Source organism: Lepidochelys olivacea, assembly GCF_965140295.1.
Source record: "Lepidochelys olivacea isolate rLepOli2 genome assembly, chromosome: 5".
Taxonomy (NCBI): domain Eukaryota; kingdom Metazoa; phylum Chordata; order Testudines; family Cheloniidae; genus Lepidochelys; species Lepidochelys olivacea.
The window spans coordinates 27,768,232-27,791,704 of NC_140415.1; the positions used below are offsets into that span (position 1 = coordinate 27,768,232).

The 23,473-nt window shown below is 39.9% G+C and overlaps 1 protein-coding gene across 3 annotated transcripts in view; it reads right to left on the minus strand.

Annotated features, from left to right (window-relative positions):
* Nucleotides 1-20,735, minus strand: part of LIFR (LIF receptor subunit alpha) — a 93,970-nt gene extending 73,235 nt beyond the window's left edge. For 2 of the 3 annotated variants that reach the window (XM_084628348.1, XM_084628347.1), the window contains exon 1: nt 20,390-20,735. The gene's annotated coding sequence lies outside the window, so the exon portion shown is untranslated. Of the gene's footprint in view, nt 1-6,067; nt 6,146-20,389 lie in introns of all 3 variants that reach the window. The other variant, XM_084628346.1, reaches the window with a different exon arrangement.
* Nucleotides 20,736-23,473: the final 2,738 nt, after the last annotated feature.

The following is a 23,473-nucleotide window of genomic DNA, read 5'->3' on the forward strand; positions in this document are numbered from 1 at the left end:
TCCAATATATCTTTTTTGAGATGGGGCGACCACATCTGCACACAGTATTCAAGATGTGGGCGTACCATGGATTTATACAGAGGCAACATGATATTTTCTGTCCCATTATCTATCCCTTTCTTAATTATTCCCAGCATTCCGTTCGTTTTTTGACTGCCACTGCACATTGAGTGGATGTTTTCAGAGAACCATCCACAATGACTCCAAGATCTCTTTTTTGAGTGGTAACAGCTAATTTAGACCCCATCATTTTATATGTATGGTTGGGATTATGCTTTCCAATGTACACCACTTTGCATTTATCAACCTTAAATTTCATCTGCCATTTTGTTGCCCAATCACGCAGTTTTGAGAGATCCTTTTGTAGCTCTTTGCAGTCTGCCTGGGTCTTAACTATATTTAGTAATTTTGCATCATCTGCAAATTTTGCCACCTCACCTGTTTACTCCCTTTTCCAGATCATTTATGAATATGTTGAACAGGACTGGTCCCAGAACAAACCCCTGGTGGACACCACTATTTACCTATCTCCCTTCTGAAAACTGACCATTTATAGCTACCCTTTGTTTCCTATCTTTTAACCAGTTACCAATCCATGAGAGCATCTTTCCTCTTATCCCGTGACAGCTTACTTTGCATAAGAGCCTTTGGTGAGGGACCCTGTCAAAGGCTTTCTGAAAATCTAAGTAATCTACATCCACTGGATCCCCTTGATCTACATGCTTGTTGACCCCCCACAAAGAATTCTAGTAGATTGGTGAGGCATGATTTCCCTTTACTAAAACGATGCTGACTCTTCCTCAACAAATTATGTTCATCTAGATGTCTGACAATATTGTTCTTTATTATAGTTTCAACCAATTTGCCTGGTACTGAAGTCAGTCTTACAGGCCTGTAATTGCCGGGATCACCTCTGGAGCCCTTTTTAAAAATTGGTGTCACATTAGCTATCCTCCAGTCATCTGGTACAGAAGCTGATTTAAATGACAGGTTACAGAATACAGTTAGTAGTTCTGCAATTTCACATTTGAATTCCTTCAGAACTCTTGGGTGAATACCATCTGGTCCTGGTTACTTGTTGCTGTTTAATTTATTAATTTGTTCCAAAACCTCCTCTAATGAGATATCAGTTTGGGACAGTTCCTCAGATCTGTCACCTAAAAAGAATGGCTCAGGTTTGGGAATCTCCCTCACATCCTCAGCCATGAAGACCGATGCAAAGAATTCATTTAGTTTCTCCGTAATGGCCTTATCTTCCTTGAGTGCTCCTTTAACACTTCGATCGTCCAGTGGCCACACGGGTTGTTTAGCGGGCTTCCTGCTTCGGATGTACTTAAAAAAATATTTGCTATTACTTTTTGAGTCTTTGGCTAACTATCCCTCAAATTCTTTTTTGGCCTTCCTAATTATATTTTTACACGTCATTTGCTAGTGTTTATGCTCCTTTCTATTTTCCTCACTAGAATTGAAACTTCCACTTTTTAAAGGATGCCTTTTTGCCTCTAACTGCTTCTTTTACTTAGTTGTTTAGCCACGGTGGCTCTTTTTTGGTTCTCTTACTATGTCTTTTAATTTGCAGTATACATTTAAGTTGAGCCTCTATTATGGTGTCTTTAAAAAGTTTCCTGTCAGCTTGCAGAGATTTCACTTTTGGCACCGTACGCTTTAACTTCTGTTTAACTAACCTTCTCATTTTTGTGTAGTTCCCCTTTCTGAAATTAAATGCTACAGTGTTGGGCTGCTGTGGTGTTTTTCCTGCCACAGGGGTATTAAATTTAATTATATTATGGTCACTATTACCAAGCAGTCCAGCTATATCACCTCTTGGACCAGATCCTGTGCTCCACTTAGGACTAAATCAAGAATTGCCTCTCCTCTGGTGGGTTCCAGGACCAGCTCCTCCAAGAAGCAGTCATTTAAGGTGTCAAGAAACTTTATCTCTGCATCCCGTCCAGAGGTGACATGTACCCAGTCAATTTAGGGATAATTGAAATCCCCTATTATTATTGAGTTTTTTATTTTAATAGCCTCTCTAATCAGCCTGAGCATTTCACAATCACTGTCACCATCACTGTTCCCTCTAAGCTGTGTGCGTGCGCACATACACAGATCCTAAACCCAGCGCACACGGCCAAATACCACATGCACAAAATTTTGCACAGAAGCACAACAATTTGCATCGAAGAAATTTTTAGCGCACACAGCCTGTCAAACATTTGCACAGGAGAAATTTTTGGCGCACATGGCCTGACAAAAATTAGAGGGAACACTGATCACCATCCTGGTCAGGTGGTCGGTAATATATCCCTACTGCTATACTCCTATTATTAGAGCACAGAATTTCTAGCCAGAGAGATTCTATGGGACAGTTTGATTCATTTATGATTTTTACTTCATTTGATTGCATGCTTTCTTTCACATATAATGCCACTCCCCCACCAGCACGACCTTCCAATATATTTTGTACTCTTTTATATTTTGTATATTTTGAAAGAGAAAGACAATAAAGATAGAACATATAATAATGCCTCTATATAAATCAACAGTATGCCCACACCTTGACTACTATGTGCAGTTGTGGTCACCTCCTTCCACAAACAGTACATTAGAATTGGAAAAGACACAGAGAAGGGCAACAAAGTGATTGGGGTATGGAACAGCTTCCATATGAGGAGAGAATAAAAACTGGGGACGTTAATCTTAGGAAAGAGACAACTAATGGGGGATATGATCAAGGTCTATAAAATCACGTGGAGGAAATGAATAGGGAATTTACCCCTTCACATAACACAAGAACCAGAGTCACCCAATGAAATTAACTGACAGAAGGTTTAAAAACAAGCATAAGGAAATACTTCATCACAGAACTCTGAGTCAATCTGTGGAGCTCGTTGCCATGGGATATTGGGAAAGCAAAAAGTATAAGCAGGTTAAAAAAACATATATAAGGTTATAGAGAATAGGTCCATCAATGGCTATTAGACAAGATGGTAAGGGAAGTAACCCTACGCTCTGAGTGTCCCTAAACATCCAACTGCCAGAATCTGGGAGTGGATGACAGTGGATAGATCACTCAATAATTGCCCTCTTCTGTTCGTTCCCTCTGAAGCAAGTGGCACCAGCCACTGCCAGAATATAGGATACTGGGGTAGAGGGACCATTGGTCTGACCAAGTGTGGCCACTTAAATTAGCCTAGATCAAAAAAGGCTGGTTGAATATAAAAATCTTATTTAATGAAATACTCTCAATTTTTCTTGTAGTGTTTATAAGCAAAAATATCAAACTATTTTGTGCTTCATGGCCTTTGCTCTTCTTGCCAAAACAAAACAGCTTATTTAGTTTTATGATGGGATAACAGCAGCATGTTGCAGGTCCACTGACAGTTACTGTTGCAATTCCAGCTACTTATCTAATACAAAGGACAATGATCTGAAATTGGAATCATACACTAAAGAACCTACAACTTTTAATACTGTGAAGTTTTTCCAATAAAGCATGCAACTTAACTGCTTAAAAGGAGAACACTTGAATATCAAAAAGCAGCACATTTGCTAAAATAAGCCTTCCGAAACGCAAAGTGAAAAACTGATCAGTGATGCTTCCATAATTAAACATCAGACTATCAGATAATTTGATTTTCTACGGTGCCATAGACAGAAGTGCCTCACATGGAGATGCACAATCTTTATATTATAGTAATAAAATAATAAATTATCAAGACATAACTTTTCTATACATATTTTCCTTCATTAACTCATCTTTGAATCTGGAGCTTGAGCCTCCCCCAGTGTCCCCAACTACCAGCAGTCATCTGGAATCGTCACACTTCTCTGGTTCCCACAGAATGACTATTTCCAAATTTCTGAACAAGACTAACATTGGCTACTGAGTAATGAAGCAGTAAACAAAGAAATTAAGCATATCAACTATGTCTCATGACTCCCAGACTAATCTCCAATGGAAAAAGGTGCGTCTGTGACGATAATTTTACAGTTCAGTCCAGAGTGGGGGAGGAGTTATCAGAGAACAGAAACTAGCAGGTAAGAAGTCTTTCTCCCTCGTAAATCAGCTGCTAGCCCAGTACTGAGGAAATAGTGTATTAAGTTATGAGAGCTACTAATAAATGACAGGAAAGAAGCCCCAAGCTGAACAGACATAGCAAACTTGGAATTATTCCTTTAGAAAAAACATAAAACAAACCCACAACCTTGGATTTCACACAAAAACCTCCACTTAAGAGAATCCTCCTCCTAAAGGAAGCATTAGAAGAGAAAAGCAAATCCAATTTGCAACTTGTAGTGGACATGTGAAGTAAAGTCCAGCTTGCGCCTATGCAGACTGCTTCTTCCACCAATAATACTAAGGCTCGAGTGCGCCAGGAGAAGGCTGCTGTACCTACAGTGAGCGAAGTCTAGAGCAAATCACCCTTTTCGGTGTAAGGGTCTCAGATTAAATGCCATATAGCAACACTAGTCTTATAGGTTTCAGAGTAACAGCCATGTTAGTCTGTATTCGCAAGAAAAGGAGTACTTGTAGCACCTTAGAGACTAACCAATTTATTTGAGCATAAGCTTTCGTGAGCTACAGCTCACTTCATCGGGTGCATACTGTGGAAAGTGTAGAAGATCTTTTTATACACACAAAGCATGAAAAAATACCTCCCCCCACCCCACCAGCAGGAGAGTGGGGTGGGGGGAGGTATTTTTTCATGCTTTGTGTGTACGAAAAGATCTACACTTTCCACAGTATGCACCCGATGAAGTGAGCTGTAGCTCACAAAAGCTTATACTCAAATAAATTGGTTAGTCTCTAAGGTGCCACAAGTACTCCTTTTCTTTTTACTAGTCTTATAGTGCTCCCATCTCAAACTTCTTGGGTGAGCTGAGGGCCTATGAATACCCCCTTGTTTTTCTAAGTTTTTTTTCTTTTGACTATTCAAAAAAAGTTTAATTTTAGAACAATAAAGATACCCATACCTAGATTCCAAAAACCATGTCTAGTATTAAAAATTACCAAATCAAATACAGATCTCAGTATGCTCACTACTTCTTCCAATCACCAGCTTTATGACATAACCATGGCCTGCAATATAGTTTGTTTCTCTTTCCTCCTGCCGGCAATAAAAAAATTTCATATTAGAAAGTCAGGTGTTGGTCACCTTTGAAGACCCTATGGCCAACTAGAGAACTGGCAGGTTTATGACAGACTCCAGAAATTAAACCTGATAAGAGAGGGGATGTGATTATTATTCACAGTGATTTAAGCAATGGTGTTTGTTTAACTTAAATGAGGACTCAGGAAGTTTCCAGTACGCAACTGTGTCACCTGTGACGTGACCCCACAAAACACAAGACAAGAGCCGACATTCTGAATATTTAAATTTAAAGAACAAAACAGAATCTAATTTAAACTTTTCTGGACTTCTTTATTCATTGTATGGCGGCCAAAATAACCCATCAATAAATTACTTGAAATGAAAAAATGTGTTTGACAATTATAAAACAAAACCCGCTTTTTTTTGCCTCTGATATTGTAATCAATGGGGCTACTCATAGTAGTAAAGTTAAGCAATTGCCTAGTGTTTGCAATACTAGGGTCTTAGCTCTGATGAAGGCTAAGTTCACATTTCTGGAATCATCGTATGTATTTCTGTATTTAACTTGCTCACAGGCAAAACTAGCAGAATTAATATTTATACTTTGTATTGCAGTGGGAGCCTCATTGTGCACGGTGCTGTACAAAGGGATAGTAAGAAAGAACATGCTCCAAATCACTTAAAACATTCTATTTTTAAATTATACATGATAAATTCCTGTTTTTTTCTTTCACTCTGTTCTTTTAAATTAACAGCAGAGTGGATAAAAATTGATTTTTTAAATAAATCAATTTTTTGTATTTAATTTAAATATATTTTTCTTTTAAAAATAAACTACTTGAAATTAAATTTGAAATTAGGACAACCTTTAAAGCCTAAATTTAGTATAATCTATTAAAAGAATCTGAATTAAAAAGTAATATTCGAACAGTACATGTTTTCTACTGCCATTTTTAAGTCAGACCACTAACCTGGAGGAAGTCACCGGCTGGGCATCTGGAATCAGAATTTGTTGAAGTGCAAGAACAGCTTTTGATCGCAGAAGCCTCCTATGCAGATGCAGAGAGAATATTTTCTTCATTTCCATTTATTCAACTACTTCAGTTCAATGATTAGTTTATTCAAAGTTGAGAAATTGATTAGCAGTTGAATAAGAAGCAGGAAAACTTGCTGTCCACTTCCCATTCTAAAGATGGGAAGTAGTACAGAGAGGAAGAGAGCTACTAGTTCTAAAAACATAAAGGACACGGTGATTATAAATAATACTTTCTTTATTTAATAAACCAATTTTAAATGAAAAACATGTTTTGATAAAACATGAGAAAAAATACACATCTAACACATCAGGCAGTGTTATTTAACTAAATTTTAAAATGCTGGTTTTGCGCATTTTAATTGAATTCTAATTTTCATTAAATAATCATTTATATCAAGGTTTCCTGCTTGCCAATTTAAATCATGATTAAGATCAGCGATTTAAGTCAGTTCACTCAGAATAGTAAACCTCATTCCTTGACCAACCCTGCCCTTCCCCCCCCACACACAGAGAGTGAGTGTCAGTCACTTCGCAATGTTGTGGGAGAAAAAAGTCCACAGTGGGTGATGACAATAGTGTACTGTGAGGTATCCATGTCTAGTTACATAGTCCATAATCACCCGAACAGAATGGTTGTCTAGTTAGATTAATTTACAGATGTTAAAAGAAACTGACACACTGTAGGCAGGTGTCAAGAGCTGAAATACTACATGTCATGTAAGGTTTTAAGACACAGGAAATACTAATACAAAAGTAATTCATCAGAAAGTATGGATCTGTAGTTTCAGGACTATCTTGTTCCTTGGATTACTAAGAAATCAATTTAATTCTCGTGAACTACTGTCATTCCTTAAAAATGTCTTAGACATTCCAAGCTAAATGGATATTGCATAACCACTACCCGCTATTCTGTGTATTATTTATTTAATATAAAACCCCTAGGTCTATTTATACAATATTCATACACAATTGTTTGATTCTTTTAAGATACACTAAACTCAATCCAGACAGCACACATTTATTTTAAACAAAGTATTTAAACAAAGTACTTTATTTATTTATTTTAAACAAAGTACTTATTATAAGTAAGGCTATGATTTAGTCATGGTACTTTTAGTAAAAGTCATGGGCAGGTCACGGACAATAAACAAAATGTCACGGCCCATGACCTGTCCATGACTTTTACTATATAAATACCCCTGACTTCGGTGCTCTGGGGTGGGAGACATCCTGTGGACAGTGGAGGGCGTTCTGGCTGCTGCTCTGCTCGGGAGGGGAGAGGCCACCTGGGGTCCCACTGCTGCTGCTTCTCCCGGACCATTGCTCTGGGGCAGTGCCTGGCACCAGCTGCCTGGGGCCAACCAGTCAGTCGAACCAGCCACTGCAGAAGTCCCAGAGATCCCGGAATCCATGACTTCCGTGACCGCCATGAAAGACTTGCAGCCTTAATTATAAGCCCATCTCTATAGAGATTTTTTTTCTTCATTGTGTATTTCGCAGAATTCAGCCAGAGATATAGTGACACTCCAGTCACAAGGCCAAGGTTTCTCTTATCTCACTTTTCTAAGTTCGGACATACGTAACACAATTAGCTTGAATGTCATGGTGTAACACTTTAACAAGTCACAATTGACTTTGTGTATGAAATGTTCTCATTCAGCAAAAATGTTCTCGATAGCTCACCAGAAAGCAAGAGTCATAAAACCTACTTAACATTTAAAACCCAATAACCCTGAAAGCCTTTGGAGAGTATTTTTTCAGTTCTATAACCTTACATATTGAAGATCTTCCCCTAGGATCCCTGCAGTCATTACACATGCAAAATTTATTTCAATTATTACATGAATACATAAGACTGCTGATATGTATGTTATATTGCCACCACATGCTGTACATCGGTGGTTCTCAAACTAGGGCCGCCGCTTGTTCAGGGAAAGCCCCTGGTGGGCCAGGCCAGTTTGTTTACCTGTCGCGTCTGCAGGTTCAGCCGATTGTGGCTCCCACTGACTGCGGTTCGCTGCTCCAGGCCAATGGGGGCTGCGGGAAAGGCGGCCAGCACATCCCTCGGCCCGCACTGCTTCCCACAGCCCCATTGGCCTGGAGCGGCGAACCGCGGGCAGTGGGAACCGCGATTGGCCGAACCTGCAGACGCGGCAGGTAAACAAACTGGCCCGGCCCACCAGTGGCTTTCCCTGAACAAGCAGCGGCCCTAGTTTGAGAACCACTGCTGTACATCATACTATCAGCAAACCAGGTTCTCAAACCTTCTCACTAGATTCACTGTACAATAGATGTTTAGAGAACAATGGGGACATAAACATAAATTGTTTTACTTACAAACATTTGCTCTTTGAACTTGAGGGATGTGGATTTCCCAACCCTCAACTTTTCCCCTAGTACCTGACACAGGACATTAAATATACTTTGTTTTCAAGTAACTCTGATTTATTTTTTAAATTTAGCAACCAACAAGAAAAAACCACGACTGTACCTTTGGGGCTTCCAAAATAGTAAGAATGTATTTAAAAAAAAAAAAAATCACGAGAAGGCTTTCCATACCCTGTATTTTGTACTGCAAACTCAACTTCAAAGGAAATTAATTAGCATTGCCAGTAATTGGATCTAGTTTACAGCTAGCAGGAAACCACTATAAATGGTTTTCAAACAGAATAATGAAAGCTTATGTTCAAATAAATTTGTTAGTCTCTAAGGTGCCACAAGTACTCCACTTCTTTTTGCGAATACAGACTAACACGGCTGCTACTCTGAAACCAAAGATTATATGTGCCAGTTATTGAAAAGATGAAAGTGTCTAAAGAGCCTTTGCATGCTATTCTGCAGTTATGCTACAGCTGATCTTATATAAATATTGTAAGTAACCCCCACCCCACACACACACACACAGAGTCATGCACCCTGGTCCCAATCTTGCAAATATAAGCATGTGAGTAACTTTGCTCAGATTAAGAAATACATGCTTACAAGTTTTTGCATTGTAGACCAGGGCTGATTTTCCATACTCCTATGATGGAAGGCTCACACCTAAATTCTATCAAGGCAAGATTGGGAGCTAAAGCATTAAGAGCAACATTTAAAACCTGTAAAAGTGTGTGGGGTTGTTTATATGTGGCAGTTCTTGTCGAAACGTTGGTCCTATTAGAGAGACAAGGTGAATGAGGTAATATCTCTTATCAGATCAACTTCTGTTGGTAAGAGACACCAGCTTACAAACAAAACACTACAAACACACACACGTGTATAAGTATGCATAAAAGGGGAAGGTGACATTTTGTTTCATAAAACCACTGAGAAGCTGATCCTGCAAACACTTTACAGAATACCATGATTACACCCCATTCTGTTCAAGAGACCACTTGCAGCAGTAAGTTTTACACTGTAAGTATTTGCAGGATATATCCCTAATATAGCACGAAATATTGAATAACCTCAATAAACATTAAACCAAGGGTAAGCAACAAAACCCCCAAACCTTATTTTTTGTATAAACTCAGCAGTAAAGTTTTCTATGTGGGTACTTCCACAGTGTGTACTAACAATGAAAGAGAACAACAAAAGAAAGAAATTGTTGTTTCCACAGAATTCAGAGAACAAAGCAGCACACATTAACATTAATATAGTACAGTGCTTAAATGTATACTTTCAACATAAAAATCACTTCTAGTATTTTTTTCTTTATAACATTTACAAGAAGCATTTGTTTACTGTAATGGGGGGGGGGGGAAAGAAGTCAGTTTACCTGACAGCACTTTGCATATAATCATTTAGGTCCCAATAATGCAAATACTTAGTTGTGTGCATATGTATTTTACAAGGTTAGGGCCTAAATCAATTTCCCCTGCTTGAATGGGTACTTCATACTATTGGAAAAAATGGGAAAATGCATTTCTAAGGGAACTACGGCATAAGGGAACTACGGCAGATGTAGTACTTAAAAAAAAAACATTTTTTAAAAGTACAAAGTTATATTAAAGTTGACTTTGTCCCTTTATTGACTCCCATTACAACAACCTATAGTAAAATACAATACTTACTCCATCCTTTTTTTTCCCAGCTTCCATTATTTGTTTGAAGTCATCAACTAAATAAGAATTAAAACCTTAAAATAGAATTTCTACTTTGCAAGTTTCCTAAATATCAAAGATGACGAGTTTGTGTGTGTATGGGGGTGGGGGGGATGTGAGAACCTGGATTTATGCAGGAAATAGCCCAGCTTGATTGTCATGCACATTGTGTAAAGAGTTGTCACTTTGGATGGGCTATCACCAGCAGGAGAGTGAATTTGTGTGGGGGGGTGGAGGGTGAGAAAACCTGGATTTGTGCTGGAAATCACTTTAGATAAGCTATTACCAGCAGGACAGTGGGGTGGGAATAGGTATTGTTTCATATTCTCTGTGTATATATATAAAGCCTGCTGCAGTTTCCACGATATGCATCTGAGGAAGTGAGCTGTAGCTCACGAAAGCTTATGCTCTAATAAATTGGTTAGTCTCTAAGGTGCCACAAGTCCTCCTTTTCTTTTTACACAGAAAAGAAATACAGTAATACTATTAATGTGCATATAATATCAGTAATTAAATCTAGTCATGTTTTCAATCAGCAGTTTTCTAATATAGGCCATTTACACTCAATATCCTTACTAGTATTAAAACCCTTACAACCCTTCCCCCCAACTGCTGGTTTTATAAAACAAACAAGCATAGCCCAAAGCTGTATCAATCTTATTATATAAGGCCTCTTGGTCTTAGAAGTGTTATAGTCCTTATAGTAACAACATGGTACTGTGAGGCAACATAACTCAAGAGAATAAAAGGAAAATTTACCAATAGGATCATAGAAGTTAGTGACAGAAATTGTTTAAATAATCAGTCCATTCTCTTGCAGAATCAAGCATACTCTCCTAAAAGTGGGCATGACGAACTACAAGAGCAGCCCAAGGTCTGGATACCACGCCTTACTGCAAGAGGCTACCAGAAGCTCCATCGATTTAGTTCATCCATTAGAAGCTTAATGTGACTTGATGATAATTTACAACTACTCACATGGAGAGAAGATTTCTGATAGTAGAGAGCTCTTTACCCTAGTAGACAGAGGGCATAATGATCCAATGGCTGGAAGCTGAAGCTAGACAAATCTGGCTTAAAAATAAGTGCAATTTTGTAAACAGGGAAGGTGATTAACTCTTGGACCAGCTGATCTACTGATGTGGCAGATTCCTCATCACTTAAAGACTATAAATCAAGACTGGATGTCTTTCTAAAAAATATGCTCACCCAGAAATGATAGGCTTGATGGAGAAATTACGGGTGAAGTTCTGTAGGCTGTGTCATGCTCAACATCAGATTAGATGATCCAATAGGTCCCTTCTTGCCTTAAAAAAACCCCAATCTATTAACCAAGGAATAAAAAGGCCTACGGAAGGCAGCGTGGAAGGAGCCAATCCAGCAAATCTTTGAACGAAGGTTTGTAGCACAGGGTGCCAAATTTGTTATAAAGCTGATGTCGAAGAGAAATGATCCTCTGATTTGAACTGAGAGACAGCATTTGGTCAAACACATCTTCTTATGAACATATCATTTCATTTCACTGGAAAAAACAACAGACAACTATCTGTAATATAGAAGATGTGAGAACATTGTTCTATATCGGGATCTCATGCAATATTAATAACTCATATGCTTCAAGCATATAAATGTATATGCTTAAGGCTTTATATGCCAACAATTCTCTATAGCTCTATTTTTTTTCCTGTGGTGGTGGGGGGGAAAGGGAGGAGAAGTAGACACCTGATGACAGACAAAACGTGCTGCCTTCAAAACCTGCAAATAAATCCTGACAGAAGTTTTCTTGGTGACACCTGTGCCCATCTGACATTAAGATTGTGATTTTTTTTTAAAGTTCCATAGCAAACACACACACCATGTATTAAAGTCTCTCAAGAACTAAAACATTAAGAGCTTCTCTCCTTTGTCCTAGCTCTTGAGTGGTTCTAAAACCTCAAAGATTAAATGTCTGCCTTTTTTACCACAAGCTCTGAAGCTGCTCCAAAACCTGAAATAATATGAAAAGATCGGTTTGAGTGATTTCCTCTGAAGAAAGGATGCTTGTAATTCCCATCCACCTTTGAGCAGCAGAGTCCGAAGAAGCTCAGATAATACTGGGCAACATAATTTTCTTCTAAATTTCATTAGACATCAGAAGTACTTCTCCTCTGCTGTATTAACAGCAATTATTACTCAAGAGTTATTTTATAAGTCCATATTCAGACATTTTAAAGCCACAGGGTAAAATCAGATTATCTATTCTAACTTCCTGAATATCACAAATTAGAATTTCACCCAGTTACTACCCTTGTAGTGTGCCCAGTTACCCGAGCTTTAGCTAACATCACCAGATAATTTGTGAAGTGTTGACAAAAATGAGTTATATAGATTAAAGGCATACTGAAGTTCCTCAAACAAACGTTTACAATCCAGAAATTAACACAAACATTTATCATTTATGTAGTACCGTAAGAACACACTCCAGGTTCCTAAGGCCAATCTGCACTAATGTAGATATAGATCCCTCCTAGCATAGATGCAGGTTGGAATAGTTTATACCACTTCCCTAAATGAAACAAGCTATACTGGCAAATAGCACCTTTCTTGCCAGTGCAACTGATTCTCCAGTAGGGCATCTGCCAGTAGAGAAATGTTATTTAAAAAAACAAACAAAAACTACACATACTTACACTCCACTAACCAATATTACTGGTTATTAGCCCAAGTTTATAGCCCAATATTATTAGCCCAAGTTTCTACTGTAGACCTGCCCTAATACTGAACACACAATGTAGCCGAAACCCTCATTTAGTTATCTAAAGAGTGGCACCTTCAGACTCCCCATGGCTGGTAATGCAGCTCTGCATTGTTTGGTGCTGAAAGTATTAGCACCTGTTGTAAGGGAAACAGAATCCTGAATCCAAAGTGTGTCAGTTCTCTCAAGATGCAAAATGCACACAATTTCACCAAGTGAGGCATGTGAAGTCCCGGTCCCAATCACTCCCAGCACCAAAATCACAGAACTTTTTTGGTGAACCACTTCCTTAGTTTTCATTGAATGTAGTGGAGACTCTCTTTCAAGGCAAATTTTACAATGTAGTGAGAGGGAGGAGTAGGGCATAGCTACAGTGTTCTCCCTGCTCCCAGGAGATGCATTTTATAAATGGAGCCTAATTTATGCCCCCCATCCCTCCTTGGAGAGAACCACATCCAAATCACAAGCAGAACCCAGCCTTTGGAGGAAGGGAGAGCTGTCTCTGCAGCACCATTCCCTCTTGACCTCACCTGGATAATAGTTCTGCAGTGTGACTACAAGAAGAGGGTTGGGGGACAGGGACTCTTCAGTAATCTTACATCCCCAAACCCACAGAGATTCACTGACCTAAGTTCCTACTCACAGGAGTCATTTTTTAAATTAGGCCCAGCCCCGCCTTCCCATGCAGTAGAATCCTTCCTACTAAGGAGGATTCCAGAGGTAGTGGCTGATATGGGAGACTGAAATGAAGCAACCATGGAATCACTGCCAAAAACGTAAATTATTGCATTTCCCCTGAAATCCAGGCTGAATTCCAGTGAACTGTAAGTTCAGGGGTCCGAATCTTCCATGTGCTCATAGGGAGGGAGGACAATGATAAACAAGAAGAAACTCCACAAACAGAAACTTACAGAGTTCTTAGTCTTTATGGGGCCTAATCGGAGATCCCTCTGGGGACAACCTTGGATAATGGCAGCGAAAGCCTGAAATTTGGCTGTTGTCCTACAAACAGGAAAGTACAAGAGTAATTTCAACATTAAATAGACTGTAAGGTCTTTGTGTTTGCAAAGTGCCTAACAGAAGAGGTCCCTGAGCCAACTGGGTCCTTTAGTCACTACTGCAATACAAGCAGTAATAAAAACAAGAGCAGCAGCATTCCAAATGCAGCTCCATCATTTGGACTGGAATTTTTTCACATGCTTCTCTCAGTCCAGCAGTGACAAAGGCAACTAAAACCTTTTGGGCCACAAGTCAGACACTTTTTTATTCGTTTTTGTTCTCTCGTTGCACCACTACCTCCAGTTCAGAGGCATTCTACATAGTGCACAGCAAAAATCAATGACCAAACAGGTAGCACATACAAAAAGAAAGAAATCAATGCTCCCATATCATCATTTAATGTATCAAATCAGAAGGCCTAGTTCTACCCAGGTAATACTTATTTAATATTTGTATTGCAGTAGTACTTTGAAGCCCTAGTTATCGACCAGGACTGCAGTAGGCACTGTACAAACACAGAACATGGAGATAGGTAGAACTAGGTGAGGAGTGGACCACCTAGGTAAGTTATATCACTGTAGTTCTGAGCAAGGCGTTTTCAACCTCATTTGCATAATTGTATTCCTCTGTAGTTCACTGTACTTAAATACACCTTCCTCATACTTCAAAACACATTCAAAGTCCAAGACTCCAATGTGAGATTTTAGTATAAAACAGTTTGCCTAATTTATGTAATTTAAATGCTTTAGCATTGTTTTAAGAAGCTTCCTGTTTCCTCCATTTCTTCCTTCCACTATACAATAGTAATGATTAACACACACAAGAAAGGATCATAGCTTATTTCAAGGTAGCTTTCTTTTATTAATAAGAATGTATATAACAAGATTGTTGGAGGAAAACAAAGACAAATATGCCCCAACAAGCTTTAGAACTACACAGAAAGGAGTGGCTACATTTGCCACACAAATCAGCATTCCTATTCCAAACTAATACATAAATAAAAAGGTTCTCCAACTCTTCAGGGGATGTAATAAAAATATAAATGGAAGGGGAAAAAAAACCCATGTACCTAAACACATCATCTACTGAATCATCTGTATGAAAACCTAATCCAGTTGCATCAACCTTGCAATATATTAATTCTACACCACAGAGTCAGTATAAAATGTGTTGTCAAGGTTCCTCCCCCACTCTGAACTCTAGGGTACAGATGTGGGGACCTGCATGAAAAACCTCCTAAGCTTATCTTTACCAGCTTAGGTCAAAACTTCCCCAAGGTACAAAATATTACACCCGTTATCCTTGGACTGGCCGCTACCACCACCAAACTAATACTGGTTACTGGGGAAGAGCTCTTTGGACGCGTCCTTCCCCCCAAAATACTTCCCAAAACCTTGCACCCCACTTCCTGGACAAGGTTTGGTAAAAAGCCTCACCAATTTGCATAGGTGACCACAGACCCAAACCCTTGGATCTGAGAACAATGAAAAAGCATTCAGTTTTTTACAAGAAGACTTTTAATAAAAAATAGAAGTAAATAGAAATAAAGAAATCCCCCCTGTAAAATCAGGATGGTAGATATCTTACAGGGTAATTAGATTCGAAAACAGAGAGAACCCCTCTAGGCAAAACCTTAAGTTACAAAAAAGATACACAGACAGAAATAGTTATTCTATTCAGCACAATTCTTTTCTCAGCCATTTAAAGAAATCATAATCTAACACATACCTAGCTAGATTACTTACTAAAAGTTCTAAGACTCCATTCCTGGTCTATCCCCGGCCAAGACCAGCATACAGACAGACACAGACCCTTTGTTTCTCTCCCTCCTCCCAGCTTTTGAAAGTATCTTGTCTCCTCATTGGTCATTTTGGTCAGGTGCCAGCGAGGTTACCTTTAGCTTCTTAACCCTTTACAGGTGAGAGGAGCTTTCCCCTGGCCAGGAGGGATTTCAAAGGGGTTTACCCTTCCCTTTATATTTATGACACGCCCCCCAAATCTCAGCTAGGGTGAAACACTGGCTGGGATTTCTTCCTGGAGCTCTAGGAAAACAGAGTTAATAAGACACATGCATCTCTAAATATACTACCAAGTACATAAAGACTAACAATATTTTCCACATCTCAAGGACGATTTTAACCAGTTGATTCTGGGAAACTTTCACGGGAGAGTGCATCAGCCACTTTGTTAGAAGCTCCTGAGATGTGTTGGATGTCGAAATCAAAATCTTGGAGAGCTAAACTCCACCGAAGAAGTTTTTTGTTAGTTTCTTTGACGGTGTGAAGCCACTTTAGTGCAGCATGGTCGGTTTGCAGGTGGAAACGCCGTCCCCAAACATATGGGCGTAGCTTTTCCAGAGCGTAGACAATGGCATAACATTCTTTTGAAAGTATCTTGTCTCCTCATTGGTCATTTTGGTCAGGTGCCAGCGAGGTTACCTTTAGCTTCTTAACCCTTTACAGGTGAGAGGAGCTTTCCCCTGGCCAGGAGGGATTTCAAAGGGGTTTACCCTTCCCTTTATATTTATGACATGTGTGTTTAAAAAAATAAGACTAACATTTTATAAACTTGACCCGCAACCAAAAAAAGCATATCTATTGAGTCTCTGGTCTATTTTTAACTGAATGTTTCTCATAGAAAGTTTACTATATTGTTTTTATACAAATCCTATTAAATGGGCATGAAACAACATTACATTAGTCATTTCTGCAATAAAACAAGTTAATGCTCTAACAGGACTGTTACTGATAGATTTACAGAATCATATAATGTTCTAAAAGTGTCTATGGAGATTTACATATTCAGATAGCTTTGCTGAGGCACAAAAGTGTATAATATGTGTAAACCATGCACTGTCTGAAAACAGATCTGACCTTATTGCAGCAGTTCCCATTCTACAACAAACCCTTACAAAAATATTCAGAACTCTTAATTTCTGGGTTAAAGTCATTGTAGCAGTGGCTTTATGACCATAAATATGCAAGCTTATCCATAAGTATCTACACGTCTCTTGCAAAGAGAATCCCACTCCAGACCACAGCTGGCTGGTCCATGGTTCCACACCATTTAGAGAGGCTAGAAGCCTGGCTTCCTTGTGCTCTGTCCCTGCCTGGAGGACCAAAGGATTAGTGGGGAAGTCTCTCCTTTTCCTTGTGCATCTGCAAAGGGATTGGGTACAATATTTTCAAAGAGCCAGACTGTCCAGTTCAGGTCGCTATATCTGATTAAAGATATTGTTAAAAACTAGAGATAATACAGTGGAGATTTATCAAAGGTGATCTATCAAAGACGATGAAAAGATTAAATGGTGATAAAGGAGGGATTTACAAGAGGCCTATGTAAACAACAAGAAACAAGCACAGCAACTAACTCAAATGATCTGACCTCTGTACAAAAACTATACTCCCCCAACAGCAGTATTTCTATCTAAATAATCAGTTAGCTTAATGCAGTTTGTCATGGTCTTCACCAACCAAGACTGTTGACAACAGAATTCAGACACAGTAAAATTTCATAGATCCACCCCTTACCTTTTCTGCTTTTTCCCCAGCCTCCACCATCTCTCTTGTTCTTGGTCTACACTAGGCCCTGATCCTGCAAACCCTTATACACATACTTAACTTTCCTACTGAGAGCAGTCCCATTGAAGTCCATGGTAGTTAAGATAAGCACAAGCGTATCCTGTTTGCAGAATAATGGCTTACATGGTAAGATCCTTGGGGCAGGAATTTTCTTTATCTTCTAGTAAAAAAAAAAAAAAAAAAAAAATGCATACCTATGGTCCTACATGAATTATTAACAACATGGGAAACTGGTTCAATTAGAATTGTTAAATCTTGATAGAAAATGGCTGAGAGGTGACAAGACTTAACATTTAAGTTACCTCTGAGGTACTAAACCGGTTAAGTCTGATGATCTGTTCAAGGTCATTCAATAGGCCAGAACTAATGGTTGTAAGGTTTGAGAGAACTATAACAAGAATTCAAATGAGGTACTATTTTGCCAAAAAGTGAAGAGGAAGAATAGACTTCCAACTGGGATGACAGACACAATCAAGATTACTTTACTTAAACTTGGTAACTGTATGGACTTTAACATGAGACATTAAGGTGTTTCGTGTTTGAAGTAGCCAGCCTACCTTCAGGAGGCAATGGGGACCTGTCCAATTTGGTTATAGTCTATGAGACTGGTTTTACAATACTTGGTACAAAAAGTTTAAGTGTTTTTAAATGTGAAAATCTCTGTAAAAAAGTGGGAATGATAATTCTTGGCATGAAGGCTGACAGCTGCTTCTGGCACTTGCTCTAAAATAATTTCTAGTACTTACCCATGGGTCCAATCCTACTTACAATGAAATTAGCCGGCAGTTGATCATTGATTTCAGTAGGAGGATCAAGTCCTTTTTATCACTATAACTTGTAAATCCTTTCAGGCAGAGCAGAGAGGGAGCAAATATAACACAATATTGTTGGTTCTGAGTCAAATTTACTTACACTTGAAGAATTTTAAGTCACGATACTATAAATTTCTCTCTTCTAAGCCACTTTTTATAAAATATTATCAAATAGATCATTTTTGTGTTGCATTTTAAAAAAGAAATATGTAAGACAAACTGGAAAAATGGGCTGAAATAAATACAATGAAATTCAATGAGGACAAATGGAAAGTATTGCATAAATACAAAACAAGAGATGATTGCCTAGGAAGGAGTACTGTAGAAAAGGATCTGGGGGTTTTAGTGAATCACAAACTAAATGAGTCAACAATGTAATGCTGTAGCAAAAAAAAAAAAAAGCAAAGATAATTCTGGATGTATTAGCAGGAGTGTTGTAAACAGGACATGAGAAGTAATTGTTAAACTCTATTCAACACTGAGAAGGCCTCAACAGGAGTATTGAGTCCAGTTCTGGGTACCACATTTCAGTAAAGATGTGAACAAATAGAAGAAAGTCCAGAGGAGAACAACAAAAATGATCAAAAGTCTAGAAAACATGACCTACAAGGAAAGATTGAAAAAAATGTGTTTGTTTAGTCTGGAGAAGAGAAGACTGAGAGGGACATAACAGTCTTCAAGTACATACAAAAGATGTTAGGAAGAGGAAGGTGATAAATTGTTCTCCTTAACTACAGACGTCAGGACAAGAAGCAATGGGCTTAAATTGTAGCAAAGGAGATTTAGGTTAGACATTAGGAAAAACTTCTTAACTGTAAGGCCGTAGTTAAGCACTGGAACAAATTACCTAGGGTGGTTGTGGGATCTCTGTCATTGGAGGTTTTTAAGAACAGGTTAAATAAACATCTGTCAGGGATGATCTAGAGAATACTTAGTCCTGCCTCCATGCAGGGGACCAGACTAGATGACCTATCAAGGTCCCTTCCAGTCCTATACTCCGATGATTCCACAAACACTGAGCACTTAAAATTAAAATAGGCACAAAGTCCCTGCACAGATCTAGGACAGTATATAGTCCTGTACTGATAAAAAACAACAACACAGAATAAATAACCTAACCTTTTAGAACGAGAGTCATATTGCATCAACATGTCTAAGAATTTCCCATATAATGACTACTAATTGAACTAAATTATTCATATGTATTCCAAATTTCCCTCAAAAACCCCATCTAACAAATAAAAATTTTGTTTACATTTTGCTTTAAAGAATTTAATAAATACACAATCTATCAACTGCAGTCTTGAATAAGTAATAACTGTTTACAAAGCAAAACTCAATGTAACTCCTGCTCAGGATGGCAGTAGAGGTATAAATAGATCCTAAGACACCATTAGGCGTTCCTAACAAGTCATTCCTTTACCATGTACAGCGGACATTTATTTACCCTCCAATACCAACTGAGACGGGGGTTCAACGATTTTTTTTTTTGAAGAGTGATTTAATAACTATTTTTCATTCTGAAACAAAAAACCGCTTAAACGACAGAATTCCTCTAGCAGAATCATCCCCCACCCAGGGAGCCCACCGCCGGTTGAGGACTGAACAGCAACACAGAAAAGCCAGAAACGCGTTTCCACCCACGCAGAACCGCATCAGCGAGCGCCAGCGCCGAGTCCTCCCTTACCCGCGTGTAAACACAGCCACCTCCTAAAACGGGAGATCCAGCGCCGGCTCCAGACCTGCGGGCGTCCGATCCCTGAGCCAAATAACAACGGCAGTGACCTAGCCGGGCTGCGTGGGACGGCGTGTGGCAGGGGGCACTGAGCCCGCTCCCCGGGGCACCTCCCGGTCCCTGTGTCCCACCCCCGCCACCTAGGGGGTAACCGGACATTTCTCTGACCTGGGGGGCTCGGCGCTGCGTGTTGGGGGAGGCGGCCCAGCTAGGGTCAGCCTGGGGAGAGCTCCACCGCCCCCGACCGGCTGAGAAGCCCTCGCAATGCCCGGTCCCCCTCCCCAGCCCTGCAGGGCCCCTCCGCCGACACTCACCCTCCAGCGCCTCTCCTGCAGCCTGGTCCCGCGGGCGGCGAGCCCTGAGCAGCGGCTACGCGGGGCGCTCCATAGCGCACGGGGCCCAGCTCCGGCTGCCGCCGCCGGCTCTGCGCTGCACAGCGGGGGCAGGAAGGCGGGGAGGGGAGTGCGAGGGCCGGCCTCTCCACAGGGATGGAGGCGAGCGGAGCCTGCGCGCTGGAGCGGCCGGCGGGCTGCAGGCGTTGACACGGCAGGACCGGGGTCGGGCCCCGAGGCGGAGGCGGCGGCGGCGGCTGCCCGGGCTCTGCCCAGCCGGCAGGGGAAGGGGAGGAGGCGGCCTCGCCGCCGGAGCGCACTGCAGCTCGGCGTGGGGGGAGGCGCTGTCGGGCTGGCCGGGGCTTGAATCTCAGCTGGCCCCTGACACTCAGTCACTTCTACTGCCCGGGGCTGGATTGTGCCGCAGAGCAGCAATGATACGGCAGGGACAGAGGAGGGTGCGGGGACTTGGAGCTAGTGTCACAAAAAAACAAAGGGGGGGGGGGCGGAATCATTGGGCTGTTCTAAAGTCTTTGATCACCACTTTCCCCTTCCTCCCTCTGTCTCGGAGGCCCTGATCCTGCCAGCAGAGAGAGACATGACTCCGTTTCCAGTGAGCTGAGTGAAGAGCAAAAAGTAACGAACCAACTAACCACAAAGATTTATAAAAAACCCTTCACAGAGTCAGTTTCAGAGTTTTCCCTCTCAACGATCGTGGATTGCTGAACCCAGGCAGATCTGATTGCAGGATTAGGTCCCTGCCCAGTAAGCCTTTGTAACAGGAAGGTGCATTCCCTTATGTTCCTTTAATACATCATCTCCGCGTCCAAGTTTTACAGTGATTATGGTATAAACCACATTCCCATTTTAGAGTACTCTGTATTTTGTATGAAAGATGACAATTTTAATACAAGCATTCTGCAGATGAAAGGCTTGGTTCATCTTCCACATGCTGGTGCTCCTGATCTGTAATAAACAACAGGCACACTTTTTTTTCATCCGGTCTTATCTTGCTTCCTCTCCCATCATAATATAGCACGGCTGCCACAGTTAAAGCAAAACTCATTTGCAGATATTGGATTTTACCTTTAGGACATTTATTTTACTTGTTGCATTATCTCTGGTTTCCCAATAAAGGATTTTCTGTCTTGTAGGGCTGAGTTTTGGAAAACAAACTGAACCTTCAAAATCAAAGTGCAGAAGCATAGGTCCAGATCTAAATTCTGTTACTGACTTTTATAGAAGCAGGGTCAAACCCTTGGGTGTTAGCATTCTAGACAGCCAGTGAAGAGGATTAAAATCCCCCTAGTAATAGGCTAGCTAACTTGTTTTATTGGTTATTACTTATAAAATAACTTCTCTGATGTCAGAGAAAACTTGTCAGTGGGTTGTAAATGTCAAATGAAAGTAAGTAGCACAGGCAGGGGCTATTTCCTTAATGAGAATTTCCTGGAGCCATTTAGTCTTGCCTTTAAAGACATGTTGAATTTATTTATGGCAGGGGAAAGAAACGGATGCCTTAATGGTGTGGGACTTTTCCTCTACGCATTGTTTCCCATTTCCGCAGTTGTATTTGGCAATCACTTTCCTTCAGCTAATGAAAAATAGGAGAGAAATGATGTGCTGAAAAGTAATATTTTGCATACTCTGTGCTATGCACATTTGATAGTGTGTGGACTTTTGCCAAATAGATTATATGAACATTTTAAAAAATTGCCTGGCCTATTAGTTGATACCAGTCCACATGACACTGTGCAATGTAAGTCAATGTTGTCTTGGAGGCCCTGTTAGATGTGACAGAGAAGTCTTTTTTATTAACTTTATAATCCCTTTTTAAAGTTATGTTTATAATGCAGTTAACAAGGCAGCTTTGGGGCCTGCTCTCACTGAAGTCAATTGCAAAACTCACATTGACTGCAATGGGAGCTGGAGCAGGCCTTTTATAGAAGGCATCATACTTGCAAGAATAGTTTTTTTGGAACATTGGATTGTGGATATATTTTTGGTACATCACAAGACAACAGCTTTTGCTTAAGAAATCTCAGTGGAAGCATCTGTGTGTTGCCAAGCTGCTTCCTGAGCTATTCTTGAACCAGAGTACCTTCTAAGGAATTCCATAATTAAGACTTTTAAGAGATAAAGATATCTCTCCATCATTAGGGACCCAATCCTGCAAATCCCAGGGATGAGTTGGCAATATGTTACCAGGGAGTCTCCACAAAATTTCCTGTTCTCCTTTGCCTATGACAAATTGTGTCCAATTTAAGAGGTGCAAAGTTTACAGAGAAGAGCAATGAAGGACTAAATATCTGTATCCTCATTTAATTTAAATAAATTACATTAATGAATTGTACATGCTCATGAATGTAAAAAAAGAGAAAGATAAATCACCTGGCCCCAAAAAAAAAAAAATTAAATCTAATGCATGTGCTGGAAATGTTTATACTTTGCTTATGTTCCGTTCCTGAAAAACATACCAGGTGAAATTAAAGTTAATGGCAGAAATCTCATTGGCTTACATGGAGCCAGGATTTCACCCACTGAGAATACCCAGGATTCTGAGAATTCAGCAGATGGATTGTGCTCCCTGTGCTGCAGGGAGCACTACATCTATCTTTAACACCCATGCTGCAAACTTTATTCAATTAATACTTATTGCAATGTTAATCAGCTATTTGCATGATTAAATGCTCTAGGAGGGAGCCTTTGTCTATAGAACTATTCTGCATGATGTACACTAACTCAGTATATTGTGGGATTGATCCCTATATGACACTGCTAGTGCAGTATCCAATAGGATTACTCACATGATTAAAGTTAAGCACGTGCTTAAATGCCGTACTGGATCAGATAGCGACTTACCTATATGAAACCAACCCTGCAAATCAGTGGAACAAGGTACAGAAGAGGTCTTGAAAGAAACCAGTGCAACTAAATACAAATTTCTAGATAAAGGATAAAAAACAAAAAAATGGTAACAGTCTTACTAACTGTGTAGTGGTGAGTGGAATTTAAATCTGATTTATGGATGTGAAATTAAACTGATTTACTTTAGTGTGCACAGTA